The 23834-nt window shown below is 43.5% G+C and overlaps 1 protein-coding gene across 24 annotated transcripts in view; it reads right to left on the minus strand.

Moving 5' to 3' along the window:
- The window catches only part of LOC149944083 (uncharacterized), a 211707-nt gene that overhangs the window by 11630 nt on the left and 176243 nt on the right, over positions 1-23834 (minus strand). The window lies entirely within an intron of this gene.

A 23834-nucleotide genomic window follows, 5' to 3' on the forward strand; every position in this document is an offset into this window, starting at 1 on the left:
ATTTTAGTCGAGTTAATTCGCGCTAAATTTCTTTCTTGGCAACCACGATAAAGAAACATTCAAACATGATTTGGAAAACGAAAATAACGATATTTTTTTGCTCACGGAGCGGCTTTCCTCCAAAGGTAACAAAATATTCAACGCATCAGTGCCTAAGAAATATATTAACCATTTGCAGAAAATAATAATGAAACGAACATCACTTTCGTCTAAAAACTCTGGTCTTTTTATTTTTTCAAGCAAAGAACGAGAAATGAAAAACAAAAGATATTGGATAGATAGAGATAGATAGATAGATAGATACGAGCATGCGACACGAGTTCACGACTACAACTTTTGCTTTTACAAAAATTGTTTTACGAGCCAGAAAGAAGTTTTTCGATAGTATAGAGCTAGAAAATACTTAACTAAAGAAGAGAGAGAGAGAGATTTAATTTTAAATACACAATCGAGTAAGAATAAATCAATAAAACAGGTTTGCATAATTAGCAGCGTACAAATAAAGAATATTTGGATGTGCATTGTTTTAATCCCATCCATGCAAAATATGATCAAGAAATACCTCACCAAATCATCACCTGCCTGAAGTGCCAGTAACCACACTGCCACTTATTAAAATATATTTCATGTTTCATTCTCAAAAGACAAAACGTGTGTCCCGCGGTAAATAGAATACCGTTATTTCGAAATATTGAGATATCATAGATAGAGAGGCCAGGGTCGTGCGACTCGCAGGTTTTTTTTATCTTCCGTGGTGGTCGAAATCTTCTGGTACGATGGAAACACGCGATACAGTATAACCGTTAGAAAAAAGGGTGCGAAATATACTTTTCAGTGAAGTTTTACACAGATTAAGTGCGAGATTCGACAGAGTAGTTTTTGAATTGGTCGGTAAAGAAGGTTTTGTTCACAACATCGAAAGCGCTTAAGTGACAGTAGGGTAGCAGGGTGGCACCTGACACTTTCTTAACAGGCCCTTCCAAATTCCTCGCCATCAGTCAAAAAGAGTGTTTCATTTCAAATTTCAATTACGCCCCTCTATACACCTTTATACGACATCCTTTTTTAAATTTCATTTTTTAAAGCAACTAAAAATATAGAAGCGGCAATATTGTATTACACAAAAGAGAGAGAGAGAGAGAGAGAGATAATATCTTTCAGCAAATAAAAATGTTCCAAAATCGTGAGAAGCGAAAACAAAATCGTTAAATATTACTTCCGCTTTGCGTGTGTGTTTTGGGGAGTTTGGTTGTGCGGTTCCGAATTTACTGGAGTGCCATAATATATATAAATAAATTCTACAACTACGCTGATTTACATAATGTAAATAATTTTGCCTCCTACGATAACAAATGAATCTAAAATAATATACACAGCTGACTTGCTATTGAGAGAGAGGAAAGAAAACCTATAGCTGAGAAAAAGTGAAGCGTGTGAAGTGAATTTTTAAAAACAATGGTGGTGTTCTATTATATATTTGTACAGTTGCATAGAATGAAAACAGCATTATTTTTTCAACTACCTTGCGTTGATCGATCTGGAGTTCGAATCGAGGAGGTGGTCGTGGTTCGAACCCGCTGTCCCGGACTCGGCAAGGTCACCTGTCGGTCCGCCAAGGTATGTGTCAAGTAACTCTCGATATACGGCTCTTTGGATTTGAGTTTTTGGAAGTCAGAGGTCTGAGTGTCAAAAGGCACGCTGTGACCCACTCGCTGGTCACCCTGGGTAGTCTCACCGACCTCTTTGAGAAAGGCACTTTTGCGAAGATGACCCTCCTCCGATTCGCCGAATTCTTCGGCCTCCAGAACCGTCTCCGTGTCGCTGTGTAAACTGGACTTGGCGCTCTCCTCGTCCAGAGAATATTGCATGCCCGAGAAATGGACGTCTCGCTCTAAGGCGTGCATAGCCACCGATTTGACCTTCGTGACGTGTTGGCGGATGGTTCCGGCTCCGTTCCCTTCGCCCAAGACTTTGTCATCGCTGCCGGCCGGCGACGCCAGGAACTCGTCAATATCGGGCGCCTCGTCTTCGGTTCGAACCTCCAAGAGGTCGATATCGTTTTGCGAGACGTCCAATTTGTTCAGCAGGCTGTTTAGATCGTACCTTTCGACTTCCGCCTGATCGTCTAGGGAATCTCCGGTCGACGACGCTCGATTGAATCGAGATCCCGCGGTTTGCGACAATAGGCTGTCGGCTTCGAGACTGCCGGCCATGTCTTCGAACTGGACGTGGCCGCTCTCGACGCCTGGCTGAGAATCTCCTCGAGTAGAGGATCGAGTGGTAACTGTGACGGTTCGGGCGGAGTGAGGGGGAAGATCGGAAGGAATTCGCCCGCTCGAGGCAAACATCGAACTAGCCTGACTGGAAGCTAACTCGCTAGCCTGAGATTGTGGAATGTTATAGGACCCTAATTCCGACTGGGGAAAAGAAGATGTTTTCGCGCGGGTAAATTCGCTGGTTGAGCTAACTTTCTCCGTTTGGGTAGTTGGGAATGTAGTGTGGTGGCGAAGCGTCGATTCATCACGGTGCGAGTCCGCCAGTCCACCGAGACGGTCTGATTGTCCCCAGACCATACCAGTGTCACTAGCGGTTTTGGATTCGACCGACGCCCACTCGGATAGCTTGGATTCACCAAGCGCTGACGCTTCCCGAGTAGACGGTATTCTACTAACGGATGTAGAAAGTTGGGTACCCGGTTCTCCCTGCGTTAACTGGGTAATCGTTTCTCGGCCCCCGAAAGAAACGGTATGTGTCGCGGTGGTGGTGCTAGGTATGCCTGAAGTGATTTGGCGCCCTGGGGAACTATTTGTCGCAAACTCGGATTCGCCTAACTGCTCGGAAATCATGGCCTCGCCTTCGCTGGAATCTACACCGACTGTGTCGCTGACCCATTTCTCGACGTGAACGTTCTTCTGGCAGCTCGAAGGTTCGCTGAACATGACGCTAGGTTCGCTAATAAATTTTATTTCTTTGGTCACGGAAGAAGGATCACCGCTTTTCTTTGTGAGAATTGTTTTCTTGGTAATACGGGAGGCGCCTTCGTGGTCCGAGGGCTCGAAAGTTGTTTTCTGAATTATAGTTGAACCGTCTTGCGTCTCCGTTGTCTCACCTCCATCTTCGTCGAGGTAAGAAACCAAATCGGGTTCCCTCAGTTCGGACGAAGCGTAATCATCCGTGGACATCTCGCGAATTCCGTACTTGCTTCGACCCACTTTGGTCGCGGGCGATGGCTCTTCTTCGCTAGCTTCTCTAACGAGCCCAATTGAATGGGTAAAAACGGAAGAAGCGGCCAATAGCTGCTGTACAGCTTCCTTTTCGTTTTCCATCCACGCGGAGGTCTTCTCGATTGTTTCCTCGATGCCTGGAGGCGAAATATCAGTAAGACGATTCATAGAGTCGGTTTTGAAAATAACTTCCTTTTGCATCATGTCTTCCAAGTCGGGCGATTCGTCTTTCGTTTCGTCTCCGTCCTTTTTGGTCAACTGTTCCAGTTCGGCTACGGCCTTCTCCATGGTTTCAACGACTTTGGTTACTCCTTTCCCGACCAGTTCCGTGATCTTCTTATCTACCGTTTCGTCCCCCGAATCCGCTTGGTCTCGAAGCTCAACTAACTGCTTTTCAACCTCCTGAATCATTCTGACACGGCTTTCTTCGCGCAACGGAGTAGACAAAGTGCCATCGTAAAACTCTGGTTCTTGTCCCGGGATTCCAATGAAGCTCGTTTCTTTATCCCCGTAAATTGGAGAAAAATCACCAGGAATTGGCACTTCCTGTTTGTAAATTGGCGCTTCTAAGTCGGGCGAGCTCTGAGCGGACTTAAGAGCCTCTTCGTATTTTGAAAGGTCTCGAGGCGGTCCCATTTTGAATTCTACTTCCTGGTTGAATTTCTGCACAATATCGCCAGTACTGACGGGTTTACCTTCAACTTTTCGGGACACCTTGAACGTATCCAAATCATCCGTTACCAAGTCAATATTCTCCATAATTCCGGCTTCAACCACATCCATGGTTACCTTTTTACCGTCCCGAACACTCGGATCGGTTCTTTTGTACTTGGACTTTCGAACTTCGACGTCTTTGACTTTGCGGGCAGTCTGGATTTCCTCTTCGTCAATTTCCGGTTTGGGTTCGTCCATTTTTTCTTCGTCGCTACCACGTCGCTCACGCTTCTTTTTCTCCATTTCGCCTTCTTTGGAGAATTGGAATACCACTTCTCTGTCTAGAGAAGCTTGCTGTTTCAAACTAGCAGCGCTGGATGGCGACGACAAACTTTCGCCCTTGGACGAAACGACTTCTAGGACTGGCGAGATTTGAACTTTGACGGCTTCAACGATGCTGTGGTCGTCGTCCTGATCTGGTCGCATCTTGAAGGACTCCTCGGAACCGGGAGTGGCGACGGGAACTTCGTCTTCGAACAGCAACTCTTTAGCTGCCTTATCTTCTTCGACCTCGATGACTTTAAAAATGCCCTCGTCTTGGGGTTCGTGGGTTGATTCTGTCAGGCTAATAGTTCGCGATCTTTCTTTTTGGTTGTCGTCGACTACTTCGACAATTTCTTCTTCAGCAGAAACGTAATCGTCAGCGATCCTATCGTCAACGATACCTTCGTCCGAGTCGTCCTTGTCGAAGACCCTTCTGACGGATTTGGCGATGGAAGAGGAGGCATCGGCCAAGGATGATTTTAATTCGGAACCTTTAGTTTTTATAGCTTTACCTACGCCCTCGCCTTTCGAATCAGTTGGGAAAGATTCGCTATCGGTTGTTTTCTCACTTTCCATATAAAGTTTAGGAACATGTTTAGATAGTATACTTAATTGACCCGCGCCCTTATCAGTGACCGTCTTAGCTACGCTTTTAGTGCCGACCATCGCGCTTCCAACTCGCGACTCAACAACCGAGGTTTGGCTCTTAACCGTTTGATCCGTTTCTTTGACGATGTCGTCAACCTGAGATTTCATGGCGGTTAGGGTGCTACTCGTATCTTCCTTAAGGGACTCCGCGGTTTCTAGAATGCCTTTTTCTACGCTTTTCGATTTACCCGTTAGGATTTTCGCAGCGTCTTTTGGCTGAACGTCGCCGCTATCTTCGGAGCTACTAATGGACTTGCTGGCTCGACCAAAAAGCTTTTTCGATTTGTCGGCCGCGGATTTTCCTAACCCGATTCGGCTTTTGGTTAACTTAGATTCTTTAGATTTATCGGGAGATTCTCTCTTAAAGGGCTCTCTGCGAGCAGTTTGGGTTTTAGATTCTGGTGGAGGCGTAACTTTTTTGGGAATTCCGGTTGTACGTTTTATAGCTTTGGGGGAAGGTTTTGGCGAGGTTTCCGGCGTTCCGGTCTCCTTTTTAGGCGATACCCTCTGCAGTTTCCTTTCCGCGGATTTCGTGTCCCTCTGGGGTGACCAAGACGCTCTCCAGGGACGTCTTTGCAAATCTTCGTCCTTGCTGAGCTGTCTCTTCGGGGTGGTCTCCTTTTTAGGTGACACTCTCTGCGGTTTCTTACTGGAATCCGGAGATTTGCTATCCCTTTTGGGTGACCACGAAGCCCTCCACGGGCGTCGTTTCAACTCCTCCTCCTCACTAAGTTCTTTCCTTTGTCTTTGTCGAGATAATTTGGGCGAAGATTCAGCAGACTTGTCGTCTTTCTTCGGCGACGGAGTTCTCGTGGTCGGTTGAACTCCTCCCGCAAGTTTGGCGGCCCTGGAAGTAGTGCTCATCATGTATCGTCTGGATTCTACCGTTTTCGTGGTAGATTTGACTGGGCTGGTTTCTTTTTCGGAACTACTAGTTCGGCTGACTTTGCGACCAATGGCGGATGGTATGGACCTGACTTGCTTCATGAAGCTGCTCTTTGTTTTCTTCACCTTGGGCTTATCAACCTCGCCGCCAGCTTCGGTCGATTTACTGACTTCCGACTCTTCGTCGGTCTCTCGACCAGCCTCCGATTCCGTGAGATCCATCATCCTGGAGTCACGCGATTCGCTCATCGATTCTATTTCGCTGCTCTCGCTTCGAGTGAAACTCCTAGTCATGGAATCTGGAAGGCCGTCCCATTCCGCTATTCGCCTCAGTAGCTCCTCCAACTCAACCTCGTCATCCTCATCCACGATTTCCGTGTGAGGTATGCCATCGATAGTCGTGGTACGCACTTTAATCAGACGGCCGTCATCATCGGGTTGCGTCTCTTCGTTAATGGTGACGGTTTTCCCTTCGCTGGTAGTGACAGTTTTCGACATTGATCGAAGGACGCTCGACCTTTCCAAGCCCAATTCTTTAATGAGCTCTTCCAGGTCGAAATCGTCGCTCGATTCGATGATGGTCGTTCGAGTCACTCCATCCTTCTCTATCGTTCTGGTCGTTATCACGCGACCGCTATTGTCGGGCTTGGTTTCGTCCGTCACTGTCACCGGTTTACCGTAGAAGACGATAATTCGGATTATCACGTAAATAATAGATTGGGTATATTGCTCGTACTGACGATCGTCTAGTTCTTCGGCCAAGAAAGTCTCGATGAGTGGTACTCCGTCTTTGAGTGTAGTTCTGTAGGTGACGAGACGACCTTTGTTGTCCTCTTTCGTTTCGTCGGTGATTGTCGATAGTTTGTCGTTAATTAAAACGGTTCTAGTAACTCTACGGATGATCGTAACTGTGACGCGTTCCATAGCAGACTCGTCGTATTCCCCTTCCTTGAACGTTTCCACGTGTTCGCGACCATCTTTTTCGGTGGTTTTGGTCGTGACCATTTTACCGTATTCGTCGGATTTCGTTTCGACAGTAATCGTCGTAACTTTTCCGTCTTTGTCAGTAATGGTTCTTGTTGATTTACGTGTAACGATGATTTCGGAATCCATTTGTCTTACGAATTCGACCAAATCAAACTCTTCGATCGATTCAATTGTGACAGTTCTCGTGATTCCTTCCCTGACAACGGTTCTGTAAATTGCCACCTCACCTTGATCGTTCTCTTGAGGTTCGTCGATAATTGTGACCGGTTTGCCGCCGATCTGTACAGTCTGGGGTTGTCCTTCGGGTTCCGATTCTATTTGCCTTACATATTCCACCAAGTCAAATTCTTCAATGGATTCTATCACGACAATTCTAGGTACGCTTTCTCTGATAATTGTTCTGTAAATGATAATCTCTTCATCATGTTGTTCAACGCGATCGATAATCGTGACCTGTTTCCCGTCGACCTCGATCGTTTGACTTCGTTTTTCAGGTTCTAAATCCATTTCTTTAACCAATTCAAACAAGTCGAACTCTTCAATAGATTCAATAATAACGGTTCTAACGATTCCGTCTCTTATAATAGTTCTGTAGATGACAATCTCTTCTTTGTCACTCTTTCTAGATTTGTCAACAAATGTCACCGGTTTTCCATCAATCTCAATTGTCTGTAATCGATTCTCAGGTTTCGTCTCCATCTCTTTAACAAATGCGAACAAGTCAAATTCTTCGATTGATTCAATAACGACTAATCTAGTGACACCTTTCCATACAACTGTTCTGTATATAACGATCTCTCCTTTATCATTCGGTTTAGTTTGATCCATAAATGTCACCAATTTGCCGTCTACTTTTATGGTCTGACTTCGTTTTTCCGGTTCTGACTCCATCTCTTTGACGAATTCAAACAAGTCAAAATCTTCGATTGATTCTATCACGACCATTCTTGAGATACCTTCTCTGACAATTGTTCTATAAATAACGATCTCTCCCTGGTCACTTTGTTTAGTTTGGTCAAAAAATGTGACTGCTTTTCCATTTACTTCTATAGTTTGACTTAGTTTTTCAGGTTCAGATTCCATATCTTTTATGAATTCGAAAAAGTCAAATTCTTCAATTGATTCAATAACGACCACCCTTGTGACACCTTCCCTGACTATTGTTCGATATATCACAATCTCTCCGTCGTCATTCTGTTTAGGCTGGTCCACAAACGTCACTTGCACGCCGTCTAGTTCTATTGTTTGCGCTTTTCCTTCTGGCTCCGAACCCATTTCTTTTACGAATTCGAAGATATCAAATTCTTCGATTGATTCCATGACGACCACTCGTGTGACTAATTCCATGATAATTGTTCTGTATATGACAATTTCTCCCTTATCATTTGGTTTAGCTTGATCTATAAATGTGACTTGTTTTCCCTCAACTTCTATTGTTTGAGGCTTTCCTTCAGGTTCTGATTCCATTTGTTTCACAAATTCGAACAAGTCAAATTCTTCAATTGATTCAATCACAACCACTCTCGTAACACCCTCCCTCATAATTGTCCTGTAAATAATAACTTTTCCTTTATCGTTCGTTTTCGGATTATCGACAAATGTGACTTCTTTTCCGTCTACCTCAATGGTCTGAGAACGTTTTTCAGGTTCGGATTCCATTTCTTTCACAAATTCGAAGATATCAAACTCTTCGATTGATTCGATGACGACCACTCTTGTGACTCCATCCCTGATAATTGTTCTGTATATGACAATTTCACCCTTATCGTTTGGTTTAGCGTGGTCTAGTAATGTGATTTGTTTTCCATCTACCTCTAGAGTTTGAGGCTTTCCTTCAGGTTCTGATTCCATTTGTTTCACAAATTCGAACAAGTCAAATTCTTCAATTGATTCAATCACAACTACTCTCGTAACACCCTCCCTTATAATTGTTCTATAAATAACAACTTCTCCCTTGTCGTTTGTTTTCGGATTATCGATAAATGTGACTTCTTTTCCGTCTACCTCAATGGTCTGAAGTCGTTTCTCTGGTTCCGAATCCATTACTTTGATAAATTTAGCCATGTCAAAATCTTCAATGGATTCAATCACGACCACTTTTGTCGTACCATCTCTAATTATTGTTCTGTATATGACAATCTCGCCTTCATCATTTAGTTTAGCATGATCGACAAATGTGACCGGTTTACCGTCAACTTCAATGGTTTCTGATCGTTTTTTTGTTTCTGATCCCATTTCTTTCACAAATTCGAACAAGTCAAACTCTTCCAGGGATTCAATAACGACCACTTTAGTGACACCTTGCCTGATAATCGTTCTGTATATGACCATCTCTCCCTTTTCGTTCGGCTTAGCGCGGTCGACGAATGTCACTGGTTTTCCATCTACCTCTATGGTCTGAGGTTTTCCTTCGGGTTCTGATTCCATTACTTTCACATATTCGAAGAAGTCGAACTCTTCGATTGATTCAATCACGACCACTCTTGTAACACCCTCTTTTATAATTGTCCTGTATATGATAATCTCTCCTTTATCGTTCGGTTTAGCGTGGTCGACGAATGCGACTGGTTTTCCGTTTACCTCTATAGTTTGAAGTTTTCCTTGTGGTTCTGATTCCATTTCTTTCACATATTCGAACAAGTCAAACTCTTCTATTGATTCAATCACGACAACTCTTGTGACACCCTCTTTTACAATTGTTCGGTATATGACTATCTCTCCTTTGTCATTCTTTTTCGGTTGGTCTAGAAACGTAACTGCTTTTCCGTCAACCTCTATTGTTTGAGCAGTTGGTTTTTCGGTTTCAGATGCCATCTCTTTCACAAATTCTTTCAAGTCAAACTCTTCGATCGACTCAATAATAATCGTTTTTGTGACACCGTCCTTGATAATTGTTCTGTATATAACAACCTCGCCTTTGTTATTCGGTTTCGCTTGATCAACAATTTTAATAGGTTTTCCACTAACTTCCAGCGTCTGAATACGTTTTTCACCGACTCTTGGTCCAATTTCCCTTTCGTCGGCCGGAAATGATTCCGTTTTAGACACTCCGTCTTTAACGGTGGTTCTGTACGTCATCAACTCTCCGGATTCGTTCACTTTAGTCTCATCAGTAATGGTGATAGGTGACCCATCTTTGTCGGTGATAGTCCATGTTGATGTACGAGTTGTAACAGGTGCTTCGATCTGCTCTTTTATGAATTCTTCTATATCAAATTCCTCAACATTTTCGTCAACAACGGTGGTCCTTGTAATACCATCTTTTACGACAGTGCGATAAGTGAGTATTTTCCCATTTTTATCATGTTTGGCCTCATCAGTTACCGTGACAGGTTTTCCATCAATCTCTATGGTGCGGGTAACCCTTTCTACCGTGGTCTCCTCTTCCATATCTTCTTCTATGGCTGGGAATGATTCTGTACTAGTTACACCATCCTTTACCGTCGTACGATAGGTTGTTAATTGTCCACTTTCATCAGGTTTTGTCTCGTCGGTTATAGTGGTAGTTTTACCATCGCCGTCTACAACGACCCTAGTAGATTTTCTAACAATGGTAGATTGATCACCACCCATTTCTTTAATCAACTCCTCAACGTCAAACGCCTCCGTTGATTCGACGATTGTAGTTGTAGTTTTCCCGTCTTTAACGATGGTTCTGTAAGTCACAAGTTCGCCTTTATCGTTTGGCTTAGTTTCGTCAGTAACGGTAACGGGCTTGTCACCAACTACAATGGTCCGAGTCAATTTTCTAACGGAGCTTTCCATTTCTTCATCAACTGATTCTGCCGGGAATAATTCGGTTTGTTCAACGCCGTCTTTCGTAGTTGTTCGAAACGTGACCATTTGTCCAGTCTCATCGGGTTTGGTCTCTTCGACGATAGTTGTAGTTTTTCCATCGCTGTCAGTGATTGTCCTCGTAGACTTGCGAACTACCTTTCCTATATCTGCGCCCATTTCTTTTACAAACTCGTCAACATCAAATTCGTCAGTTGATTCAACAATGGTAGTTTCCTTAATGCCGTCCTTAACGATAGTGCGATAGGTTACCATCTGTCCCTTGTCATTCGGTTTAGTTTCGTCTGAGATTATGATGGGTTTACCATCGACTACTAGCGTTCTTGTCATTTTCTTGATCGTCGTTTCCTCGAATTCTTCTTCATCGGCAGGGAAGGTTTCCGTTTGCTCTACCCCGTCTTTCACCGTCGTGCGATACGTGATCAATGTACCATCCTTGTCAGGCTTGGTTTCATCCGTAACAAACGTGACTTTACCATCGCTGTCGGTGATAGATCTGGTAGACCTTCGAACCGCGGGTCTGTCACCACCAACCTCTTTCACAAATTCGTCCAGGTCAAATTCCTCGGTGGATTGAACAACCGTGGTTTTGGTAACTCCATCTCTAACTACAGTCCTATACGTTACGATTTCCCCATTTTCATCGGGCTTAGTTTCATCAGTGACAGTGACCGGTTTGCCATCGATATGGACTGTTCGAACCATTCTTCTAACAGTTGTCTTTTCGCTCTCTTCAAGGTCGTCTTCGACGTCTTCAGCTGGAAACGATTCGGTTCTCTCGACACCGTTCGTCGTAGTGGTTCGGTAAGTTATCATTTGACCCGTTTCGTCCGGTTTGGTTTCATCAACAATAGTGGTTACTTTACCATCACTATCCGTAACGGTTCTCATTGATCTACGTACTACAGTCGGTTTATCCAAACCCATATCTTTAACAAACTCTTCCATATCGAATTCGTCGGTTGGCGTAATTTCAGTAGTTTCTGAAATGCCATCCTTCACGACGGTTCTGCGCGTCACCAATTTACCCGTCTCATCTGGTCTAGTTACATCGGTGACAGTGATCGATTTACCATCGACGACGATAGTTCTGGTCATTTTGCGTACTGACGTCTCCACTTCTTCCGGCGCTTCATCAGCTGGGAAAGACTCGGTGCGAGATACCCCGTCCTTTGTCGTCGTTCTATACACTATCATTTTGCCGTCTTCATCTGGTTTGATTTCGTCGGTAATAGTAGTCACTTTCCCATCCCCGTCAGTAATTGTTCTTGTAGATCTACGCACTACAGTCGTTTTCTGAATACCCAATTCTTTCACCAACTCGTCGACGTTAAAATCGTCAGACGAATCAACGATAGTAGTTTTTTCTTTACCGTCAGATATGACTGTTCTGTACGTTACCATTTGACCATTTTCGTCCGGTTTGGTCTCATCTATAACCTTAACGGGCTTATCACCTATCACTATTGTTCGCGTAAGACGTTTAACCGATGTCTCAGTTCCGGTTGCGTACCCTTTCTCATCTACTTCCTCCGCGGGGAACGATTCGGAAGATTCTACACCGTCCTTAGTAGTTGTTCTAAAAGTTATTAATTGACCATCATCGCCCGGTTTCGTTTCTTCGGTAATCGTGACAGTTTGACCGTCACTGTCAGTAATAGTTCGCGTTGACCTACGAATAAGGGTCGGTTTACCTTCTCCTATCTCTTCCGCGAATTCGTCAACGTCAAAATCATCCGAAGACTCTACTATCTTAGTTGTTGTTACACCATCTTTAAGTACAGTTCTATAAGTTACCATTATACCCTCATCGTTTGGTTTGGTCTCGTCTGTTACTGTTATGGGCTTTCCATCTATTAGAACGGTTCTAACAAGCCTACGCACGGTAGTTTCTGAAAATTCATCGTCGGGCATTTCGTCAGCTGGGAATGACTCGGGTTGTTGTTTCCCGCCCTTAGTAGTGGTTCTATAAGTGATCATTCGCCCTTCTTCGTCTGGTTTAGTTTCGTCGGTGACCGTAGTGGGTTTACCATCAATAATGACGGTTTTAGTAACCCGGCGTACGGTTCTTTGAATGATTTGTTGTTCTGGTTCTTCGTCTTCCTCAATTTCTTCAGCTGGGAAAGACTCGGTTTGCTCCTTACCGTCCTTAATAGTTGTTCTATACGTTATCATACGACCTTGGTCATCCGGTTTAGTTTCGTCGGTGACCGTAGTGGGTTTACCATCAATAATGACGGTTTTAGTAACCCGGCGTACGGTTCTTTGAATGATTTGTTGTTCTGGTTCTTCGTCTTCCTCAATTTCTTCAGCTGGGAAAGACTCGGTTTGCTCCTTACCGTCCTTAATAGTTGTTCTATACGTTATCATACGACCTTGGTCATCCGGTTTAGTTTCTTCAGTGACCGTAGTGGGTTTACCATCAATAATGACGGTTTTAGTAACCCGGCGAACGGTTCTTTGAATGATTTGTTGTTGTTCTGGTTCTTCGTCTTCCTCAATTTCTTCAGCTGGGAAAGACTCTGTTTGCTCCTTACCGTCCTTAATAGTTGTTCTATACGTTATCATACGACCTTGGTCATCCGGTTTAGTTTCTTCAGTGACCGTAGTGGGTTTACCATCAATAATGACGGTTTTAGTAACCCGGCGAACGGTTCTTTGATTGATTTGTTGTTCTGGTTCTTCGTCTTCCTCAATTTCTTCAGCTGGGAAAGACTCTGTTTGCTCCTTACCGTCCTTAATAGTTGTTCTATACGTTATCATACGACCTTGGTCGTCAGGTTTAGTTTCGTCGGTGACCGTAGTGGGTATACCATCAATAATGACGGTTTTAGTAACCCTGCGTACGGTTCTTTGAATGATTTGTTGTTCTGGTTCTTCGTCTTCCTCAATTTCTTCAGCTGGGAAAGACTCTGTTTGCTCCTTACCGTCCTTAATAGTTGTTCTATACGTTATCATACGACCTTGGTCGTCAGGTTTAGTTTCGTCGGTAACCGTAGTGGGTTTACCATCAATAATGACGGTTTTAGTAACCCGGCGTACGGTTCTTTGAATGATTTGTTGTTCTGGTTCTTCGTCTTCCTCAATTTCTTCAGCTGGAAAAGACTCGGTTTGCTCCTTCCCGTCCTTAATAGTTGTTCTATACGTTATCATACGACCTTGGTCATCCGGTTTAGTTTCTTCAGTGAGCGTAGTGGGTTTACCATCAATAATGACGGTTTTAGTAACCCGGCGAACGGTTCTTTGAATGATTTGTTGTTGTTCTGGTTCTTCGTCTTCCTCAATTTCTTCAGCTGGGAAAGACTCTGTTTGCTCCTTACCGTCCTTAATAGTTGTTCTATACGTTATCATACGACCTTGGTCGTCAGGTTTAGTTTCGTCGGTGACCGTAGTGGGTATACCATCAATAATGACGGTTTTAGTAACCCGGCGAACGGTTCTTTGAATGATTTGTTGTTCTGGTTCTTCGTCTTCCTCAATTTCTTCAGCTGGGAAAGACTCTGTTTGCTCCTTACCGTCCTTAATAGTTGTTCTATACGTTATCATACGACCTTGGTCGTCAGGTTTAGTTTCGTCGGTGACCGTAGTGGGTATACCATCAATAATGACGGTTTTAGTAACCCTGCGTACGGTTCTTTGAATGATTTGTTGTTCTGGTTCTTCGTCTTCCTCAATTTCTTCAGCTGGGAAAGACTCTGTTTGCTCCTTACCGTCCTTAATAGTTGTTCTATACGTTATCATACGACCTTGGTCGTCCGGTTTAGTTTCTTCAATGACCGTAGTGGGTTTACCATCAATAATGACGGTTTTAGTAACCCTGCGTACGGTTCTTTGAATGATTTGTTGTTCTGGTTCTTCGTCTTCCTCAATTTCTTCAGCTGTGAAAGACTCGGTTTGCTCCTTACCGTCCTTAATAGTTGTTCTATGCGTTATCATACGACCTTGGTCGTCAGGTTTAGTTTCGTCGGTGACCGTAGTGGGTTTACCATCAATAATGACGGTTTTAGTAACCCTGCGAACGGTTCTTTGAATGATTTGTTGTTGTTCTGGTTCTTCGTCTTCCTCAATTTCTTCAGCTGGGAAAGACTCGGTTTGCTCCTTACCGTCCTTAATAGTTGTTCTATACGTTATCATACGACCTTGGTCGTCAGGTTTAGTTTCGTCGGTGACCGTAGTGGGTTTACCATCAATAATGACGGTTTTAGTAACCCTGCGTACGGTTCTTTGAATGATTTGTTGTTCTGGTTCTTCGTCTTCCTCAATTTCTTCAGCTGGGAAAGACTCGGTTTGCTCCTTACCGTCCTTAATAGTTGTTCTATACGTTATCATACGACCTTGGTCGTCAGGTTTAGTTTCGTGGGTAACCGTAGTGGGTTTACCATCAATAATGACGGTTTTAGTAACCCGGCGTACGGTTCTTTGAATGATTTGTTGTTCTGGTTCTTCGTCTTCCTCAATTTCTTCAGCTGGGAAAGACTCGGTTTGCTCCTTACCGTCCTTAATAGTTGTTCTATACGTTATCATACGACCTTGGTCGTCCGGTTTGGTTTCATCTGTTACTTTAGTTGGTTTTCCATCTATTATTACAGTCTTTATTATCTTTCTTACCGTCTTAACCACAGTTTGCGCAATTGGTTCCTTCAAATCATCCGGACTAGATTTTCCACTAGAAATTACTGATTTGGTTTTTTCATCAAGGTCATCTGGTGTAGTTTTACCACTAGATAATACCGATGGTGATTTTTGTGGAGCTTCTTTTCGTTTGGTAGCTACTTTTTCGGATATTTCTGGACTTGATTTCCCGCTAGTACTAGTTGACTTAGGCTCAACGCTTTTTACTGGACTGGTCTTGCCACTAGAAGCCACAGATTTGAGTTTTTCGACCTCTTTCAGTTCTGGGCTAGCTTTCCCACTAGTACTAGTTGACTTAGGCTCAAGACCTTTTTCCGGGCTAGCCTTGCCACTAGCAGTCACAGATTTAGGTTTTTCAACCTCTTTCAGATCTGGGCTAGCTTTCCCGCTAGTGCTAGTTGACTTGGGCTCCACGCTTTTTACTGGACTAGTCTTGCCGCTAGAAGCCACAGATTTGGGTTTTCCGACCTCTTTCAGTTCTGGGCTAGCTTTTCCACTAGTACTAGTTGACTTAGGCTCAAGACCTTTTTCCGGGCTAGTCTTGCCACTAGAAGCCACAGATTTGGGTTTTCCGACCTCTTTCAGATCTGGGCTAGCTTTTCCACTAGTACTAGTTGACTTAAGCTCAACGCTTTTTACTGGACTAGTCTTGCCGCTAGAAGCCACAGATTTGGGTTCTTCGACCTCTTTCAGTTCTGGGCTAGCTTTTCCACTACTACTAATTGACTTAGGCTCAAGGCCTTTTTCCGGACTAGTCTTGCCACTAGAAGCCACAGATTTGGGTTTTTCGATCTCTTTCAGATCTGGGCTAGCTTTTCCACTAGTACTAGTTGACTTAAGCTCAACGCTTTTTACTGGACTAGTCTTGCCGCTAGAAGCCACAGATTTGGGTTCTTCGACCTCTTTCAGTTCTGGGCTAGCTTTTCCACTAGTACTAGTTGACTTAGGCTCAAGGCCTTTTTCCGGACTAGTCTTGCCACTAGAAGCCACAGATTTGGGTTTTCCGACCTCTTTGAGATCTGGGCTAGCTTTTCCACTAGTACTAGTTGACTTAGGCTCAACGCCTTTTTCAGGACTAGTCTTGCCGCTAGAAGCAACAGATTTGGGTATTTCGCTAATTTCTTTCGGAGTCACCTTTTCTGGAGTTGATTTCGCGCTGGTAACAACTGACCCAGATTTTTCACTTGGCGTTTTTGGTTCAGCAATGATCAGTTCTTTGGGTTTAGTTACTTCGTCCTTAAATACACGCTCTGTAGCAACTGTCTTTGTAATATCTTTGGCACTTGTTGCGACAGTCTCTTTCTTTTTGTCGATCTTTGTTTTCGACATTTCTTCTGGTGACAAATCTTCACTGGACGCAACCGATTTTGAGATTCTTTGGGGTGACAGTGGCGATGACTTCCCACTAGAAGATTTTTCACTCTCAAGTTCTTCAGCTGGAAACGCTTCAACTTGTTCTACACCGTCTTTGAAAGTAGTTCTATATGTAATCATTTGACCTTTGTCATCTGGTTTAGTTTCTTCGGTGACAGTCGTAGGTTTGCCATCGATGAAAATAACTTTGGTAACTTTACGAATGGTAGTTTTTGTAGTTTCCATTTGGATTGATTTTGGCGTTGCCTTCAGAACTTGTTTGGTATCTTTTATTACGGTTTTGGGTTTGGCAATAGTACGCGTAAAAGCGCTCGTTATATCATCGGGTTTATCTTCCTCAGAAATTTCTTCCTCTTCCTGGGACTCCTCTTCTTCCACTTCCTCTGTTGGAAATGATTCAGTTTGCTCTTTACCATCCTTGATAATAGTTCTGTATGTTATCATTCGACCTTGGTCGTCAGGTTTAGTTTCTTCTGTCACAGAAGTTGGTTTACCCTCAATAATAACAGTTTTGGTTACTCTACGGACACTTTTCGTAATTCTTTGAACCCCTTGTTCTTCATCGGGTTCTTTTTCGATATCTTCGGCCTGGAAAGTTTCGGTTTGCTCTTTACCATCCTTAAAAGATGTTCTATAGGTTATCATTTGACCTTGCTCGTCAGGTTTTGTTTCATCTGTTACTGTAGTTGCTTTTCCATCTATTATGACCGTTTTAGTAACTTTTCTGATCGTTTTGACTACAGTTTGTGAAACTGTTTTCGTTAAATCGTCTGGGCTAGATTTTCCGCTTGAAACCTCTGATTTGCATTTTTCATCCAAATCATCTGGTGTGGTTGTACCACTAGAAAGTTCCGATGGAGATTTTTTGAGAGCATCTTTCGCCTTTGTGTCCACTTTTTCGGATACTTCTGGACTTGATTTACCACTTGTACTCGTTGATTTTCTACTTTCAACTGCTTTAGGTTCGGTTTCTTTAACAGTTGTGGTGGATGGTTTGATTACGGAACGTGTAGAGGTCCGTGTAATTTTGGTGGTTTTATCTTGCTCGATTTCATCTCCGTCGTCTTCAGCGGGGAAGGATTCGGTCTCCACTTTACCATCTTTGGTTGTCGTTCTATAGGTAATCATACGACCTTGATCGTCTGGTTTAGTTTCTTCCGTTACTCTCGTTGGTTTACCGTCAATAAAAATAGTTCTAGTTACTCTTCGGACACTTGTGCTAACAGTTTTTTGTCTTTCAGGTTCTTCCTCGTCATCTTCCTCCGCTGAAAAAGATTCCATTTGTTCTTTTCCGTCCTTAATAGTTGTTCTATAGGTAGTCATGCGACCCTGTTCATCCGGTTTGGTTTCCTCGGTTACAGTAGATGGCTTACCATCAATGATTACAGTTTTGGTAATTTTACGGACTGTGGTTCTCGTTACTCTGCTCTCTTCTGACTCTTCCTCAAGTTCGTCAACTGGAACCACTTCTGTTACTTCTTTTCCATCTTTTAAAATGGTTTTATATGTTACCATGCGACCTTCTTCATCTGGTTTAGTTTCTTCAGTGACAGTGGTTGGTTTGCCGTCGATTACAACAGTTCTAGTAATCCTACGCACGCTTCTCATAATTCTTTCGGGTTCTTCTTCATTGTCAGTTAAGTTAGCTGGGAATAATTCGGTTTGCTCTTTACCGTCTTTAATAGTTGTTCTATATGTTATCATACGACCTTGGTCGTCAGGTTTAGTTTCTTCTATCACAGAAGTTGGTTTCCCATCAATTATCACAGTTTTAGTTACTCTACGAATTCTATGAACCTCAGGTTCTACATCGGGCTCTTGAACTTCTTCGGCTGAGAAGGTTTCGGTTTGTTCTTTACCGTCTTTAATCGTAGTTCTATATGTAATCATACGCCCTCGGTTGTCAGGTTTCGTTTCTTCTGTAACAGAAGTTGGTTTACCATCAACAACAACAGTTTTAGTTATCCTTCGAACAGTCGTTCTTGATGTTTTGTCCTCTTCATGTTCTTCTTCCAATTCTTGTGGCGGGGCAGATGGTTCAATATGTTCAACGCCATCTTTTATAGTTGTTCTATAAGTTACTTGGCGTCCTTCGTCGTCGGGACTATCTTTGATTACAGTACGATACGTTATAAGACGGTCAGTCTCATCAGGTTCAATTGATTCTTTGGGTCGATCATCCATGGTAATAATTTTGGTCGTTTTCCGAGTTATTGTACGAGTAATTTCTTCCGGTTCGTCGTCGTCATCTACTTCTTCACCTGGGAAAGACTCAACATGCTCCTTGCCATCCTTTACCGTTGTTCTGTAAGTAACCATACGACCTTGCAGATCTTGCCTCGTTTCCTCAGTAACAGATGTCGGTTTTCCGTCAACGATTATCGTTTTGGTAACTCTTCGAACCGCGGATCTTGTGACACTTTCTTTTGGTTCTTCATCTTCATCAACTGGGATTTCCTCTACATGTTCCTTGCCATCTCTAATCATAGTTCTGTATGTTATCAAACGGCCTTTATCATCCGGTTTTGTTTCGTCCGTTACGATAGTGGGTTTACCATCAACAATGACGGTTCTAGTTACCCTGCGAATGGACTTCACTATTTTTTCTTCGGTCTCTTGGTAGGGAATTTCTTCCGTTGATTCTTTGCCATCTTTTACCGTGGTTCTATAGGTCACGAGTTTACCATTATCATTCGGCTTAGTTTCCTCAGTTACTCGAGTTGGTTTACCATCAATTACGACAGTTCTCGTAACTTTGCGGAGGATTTTTTCAGTTTTGGGTACGATTTGGTCAAATTCATCCCTAGCGCTGGTAAAGAATTCTTTTCCCTCCTGATCGAACTTCTTCATGATTTCCTCCGAGTCAGGCATTTCAACTGCCTCTACTATTTCCGTTTTAGAAACACCATCCTTAGTTATGGTTCTGTACATGACCATATTCCCGCGTTCGTCTGGTTTGGTTTCTTCGGTGATTATAGTTTCCTTACCGTCACTGTCAGTGACTGTCCTGGTGACTTTGCTAATCTTTCGAAGGACGGTGGTTCGTTCTACGACTCGCTCTTCCGGTTCCTCTATTATTTCTTCCATTATTTCATCTTCGACTTTCTTAAACCGTTCGTCCAACTCTGGGCTAATATCGTCTGATTCAGCTTCGTCGGCTAGGAATGTTTCTACGCGCGAAACGCCGTTTTTAATTATGGTTCGATAAGTAATAAGTCGGCCTTGCTCATCGGGTTTGGTCTCGTCGGTAATAGTGCTAGTGATACCATCGTTATCGGTAACGACTTTGGTGCGCTTACGTACAACAGTTTTCGTAACCTCGGGACGTGATAAGCTTTCAGAAACCACCATGCGACGGCTAGTGACGTGCTCGGGCTGTTTACTCTCGTCATCAGACGAAGACAACTTATCGTCTTCGGGGGAAGCTTTGTAGGTTTTGTCTAACTCGCGTAATAACTTATCGGGATCATCACCAAAACCGGACGTGACGATTTTGGTCAAATGTTTTGGTAACTCTTCAACTTCTTCCGTGGTCTGCGTCTTTGTAATAATTTTCTCGACTTCCGCTCTGGAATCTTCGGTGAAGTAGTCGCTGGTAGGGTTCACTTCTTTGGACGAATCGCTAGGTTTGTCTTTTAGTTCATCGCTTTCTTTCTGCGGAGATTGTAACTCTTTCCTAACCGCCTTTGTAACCTTATCACTAACTTGCTCAGTAACTGTCGATTTTTTTTCAACTACGTATCTGGTATCTTTGGTAGTGACGACAGTTTGGGGTTGTTCCTCGAAACACGAAACGAACATTTCTTGGGAACGACTTTCTTTAAAAACTACGCTATCCGAGCGGTCCGGTTCATCGCGAATCTGTCTGGGCGCCTCAGGTGCCCCGAGAGAATCTTCCGACATTGAACTGGGGGCCCGACTATCTTTCTCGGGTTCGATCGTTTCGATCGACGCTTTGCGATACGGTTCAGGGGAATCGGTTTTCTTGCTAATTTGGCGAATCGTAACGCGTTCAAGTTCGCGTTTTGAAATAACCTCTTCCGGGGACTCGTCAACCGTTTGCTCCTTGGGAATTTCTTTGGCGGGAGTTTTAACCGACTCTTTTTCGGGGGATTCCTCCTCGAAAACCGGGGATAGGTCCTTAGATTCTAAAGTAGGAATTACGTCTAATTGGCTGGGTTTTTTATCCGTAGGCCTGTCAGGTACCTGGACAACGCGTTCAACAATAGGCTGATCTTTCCCAACTGTTCGACCCACTAACATTTCTACCTCATCTTCCTCGGATCGAGCGATAGACGGGCGTTTTCTAAAACCAAGATGATCAACTTCGTCTTCGTCCTTGATTGTAGTTGTACTAATAACTGAACTAAAAGCTCGGGTAACGCTAACTGGTTCTCTAATAGGATCTTTGGTTCTTAAACCACTAAAATCTTCAGTTAGTTCTTTCATCATTTGGTCGTCATCCTCGGCCGATTTCATACTCTCAGAATCATCCATATCCAAGTCCTCTTCCTCAGCCTTTCTAGCCAAATCCTTTTTAATTTCCACTAATTTTTGCTTCAGATCGCTTTCTTCAACAATCTGGCGAGATATTTCCGTGGGTAGAGCTCGAGTTTCGTCATCTGACAAGGGTCTTTCAGATACGAAAGTTTCAGTTTTAGACACTCTCATTTTTTCCCCGGGCAACATGTCCTGAACAGTTTCTGGTTTGGAAACTGCCTCCGTAAATTTCTGAACAACAGTTCTGGTTCCTTCCACCTTAACCCAAGGTTCCGTTTCTTCGACAACCTTGGTTTCGGTGGTAAATAAGGTTTCGGCGGTGCCTTTAATAGACCGAATAATATCGGGAGCATCGTCATCACCACCCTTAATTACTCTAGTTACGTGCCTAATCATAGTCGTTCCTTCAACAAAATCAGCCTTATCAATGTCCTTCAGGGCGTCATCCGGTTCTTCAAAGTCATCCTTTTCTTGGGTAATACCTTTTCGAGTAACGGTACGGGTCGTTACAAACCGACCCCCTTCGTCTGGTTTAGTTTCTTCCGTTACCGTAGTTGGCTCAATATCAGTGCCGGAAATGGTTTTAGTAACCCTTCGGATCGTAGTAGTTTTACTATCAAATTTCCCGTCTTCGGGTTTGTCAAACATACGTTCTCGCATTAGTTTGGATCTCTCTTCGAAGTCTTTGGTGATATCGTCTGTTTCTGGCAAACCTTCCGCGGAAAATATTTCGGTCTCAGGAACGCCCTTTTTGGTGACTACTCGCTTTGTGGTTATAATTCCAAATTCATCCGGCTGGATTTCTTCGGTGACGGTAACCGGTTCCATGTCGGTCCCCGAAATGGTTTTAGTGACGCGACGAACGGCAGTCACGGTTTCGCCAGTTTTTTCACTGGTTTTTGCAAAACGTTCTTTCATAGCTTTAGTACGTTCTTCAAAGTCTTTTAATATATCATTAGGCTCGGTTATGTCCTCAGTGGTAACCGTCTCGGGTATTCCTCTCCTGATAACAGTTCTGGTGGTTCTAGTGACACCCGATTCAGCGGGTTTCGTCTCTTCGGTAATTGTTGTAGGATCCTCCTCGGTACCGAGAGTTGTTTTAGTGACTCGACTTAATGCAGTGAAAGTTTCGCCTGGTATCTCAGTGGTTTTTTCGAACCGTTCTTTCATGGCTTTGGCACGTTCTTCAAAGTCTTTCATTATGTCATCAGGTTCAGTAATGTCCTTCATCGTGACTGTTTCGGGCATTCCTCTCCTAATAATCGTTCGTGTGGTTCTAGTTACACCCGATTCAGATGGTTCAATTGCTTCTTTGTCATCTAATTCTTCCGCTGGGAACGACACAACATGCTCCTTGCCATCCTTTAACGTTGTTCGGTAAGTTACCATACGACCTTGGTCATCCGGCTTCATTTCTTCAGTAACAGATGTCGGTTTTCCGTCAACGATTAAAGTTTTGGTTACTCTGCGAACCGTGGATCTTGCGACCCTTTCTTTCGGTTCGTGCTCTTCAGGTTCTTCATCTTCATCAACTGGGATTTCCTCTACATGTTCCTTGCCATCTATAATCGTAGTTCTGTAGGTTATCAAACGGCCTTTATCATCCGGCTTTGTATCGTCCGTTACGATAGTGGGTTTACCATCAACAATTATAGTTTTAGTAATTCTACGAATCGTGGATCTTGTGACCGTTTCTCTCGGTTCTTCGTCATCGACTCCTTCCGCTGGGAAGGTCTCAATATATTCCTTGCCATCCTTTACCGTGGTTCTGTATGTGACCAAACGACCTTGGTCATCTGGCTTAGTTTCTTCAGTGACAGATGTTGGTTTTCCGTCAACTATTATAGTTTTGGTAATTCTACGAATGGAGGATCTTGTGACCGTTTCTCTCGTGTCTTCGTCATCATCGACTTCTTCCGCTGGGAAGGTCTCAACATGTTCCTTGCCATCCTTTACTGTGGTTCTGTATGTGACCAAACGACCTTGGTCATCTGGCTTAGTTTCTTCAGTGACAGATGTTGGTTTTCCGTCAACTATTATAGTTTTGGTAATTCTACGATTGGAGGATCTTGTGACCGTTTCTCTCGTGTCTTCGTCATCATCGACTTCTTCCGCTGGGAAGGTCTCAACATGTTCCTTGCCATCCTTTACTGTGGTTCTGTATGTGACCAAACGACCTTGGTCATCTGGCCTCGTTTCTTCAGTCACAGATGTTGGTTTTCCATCAACTATTATAGTTTTGGTAATTCTACGAATGGAGGATCTTGTGACCGTTTCTCTCGTGTCTTCGTAATCACCGACTTCTTCCGCTGCAAAGGTCTCAACATGTTCCTTGCCATCCTTTACTGTGGTTCTGTATGTGACCAAACGACCTTTGTCATCTGGCCTCGTTTCTTCAGTCACAGATGTTGGTTTTCCGTCAACTATTATAGTTTTGGTAATTCTACGAATGGAGGATCTTGTGACCGTTTCTCTCGTGTCTGCGTCATCATCGACTTCTTCCGCGGGGAAGGTCTCAACATGTTCCTTGCCATCCTTTACTGTGGTTCTGTATGTGACCAAACGACCTTGGTCATCTGGCTTAGTTTCTTCAGTGACAGATGTTGGTTTTCCGTTAACTATTATAGTTTTGGTAATTCTACGAATGGAGGATCTTGTGACCGTTTCTCTCGTGTTTTCGTCATCATCGACTTCTTCCGCTGGAAAGGTCTCAACATGTTCCTTGCCATCCTTTACTGTGGTTCTGTATGTGACCAAACGACCTTGGTCATCTGGCCTCGTTTCTTCAGTCACAGATGTTGGTTTTCCATC

The sequence above is a fragment of the Leiobunum rupestre genome, chromosome 5, assembly GCF_980474605.1.
Source record: "Leiobunum rupestre chromosome 5, qqLeiRupe1.1.hap1, whole genome shotgun sequence".
Taxonomy (NCBI): Eukaryota; Metazoa; Arthropoda; class Arachnida; order Opiliones; family Sclerosomatidae; genus Leiobunum; species Leiobunum rupestre.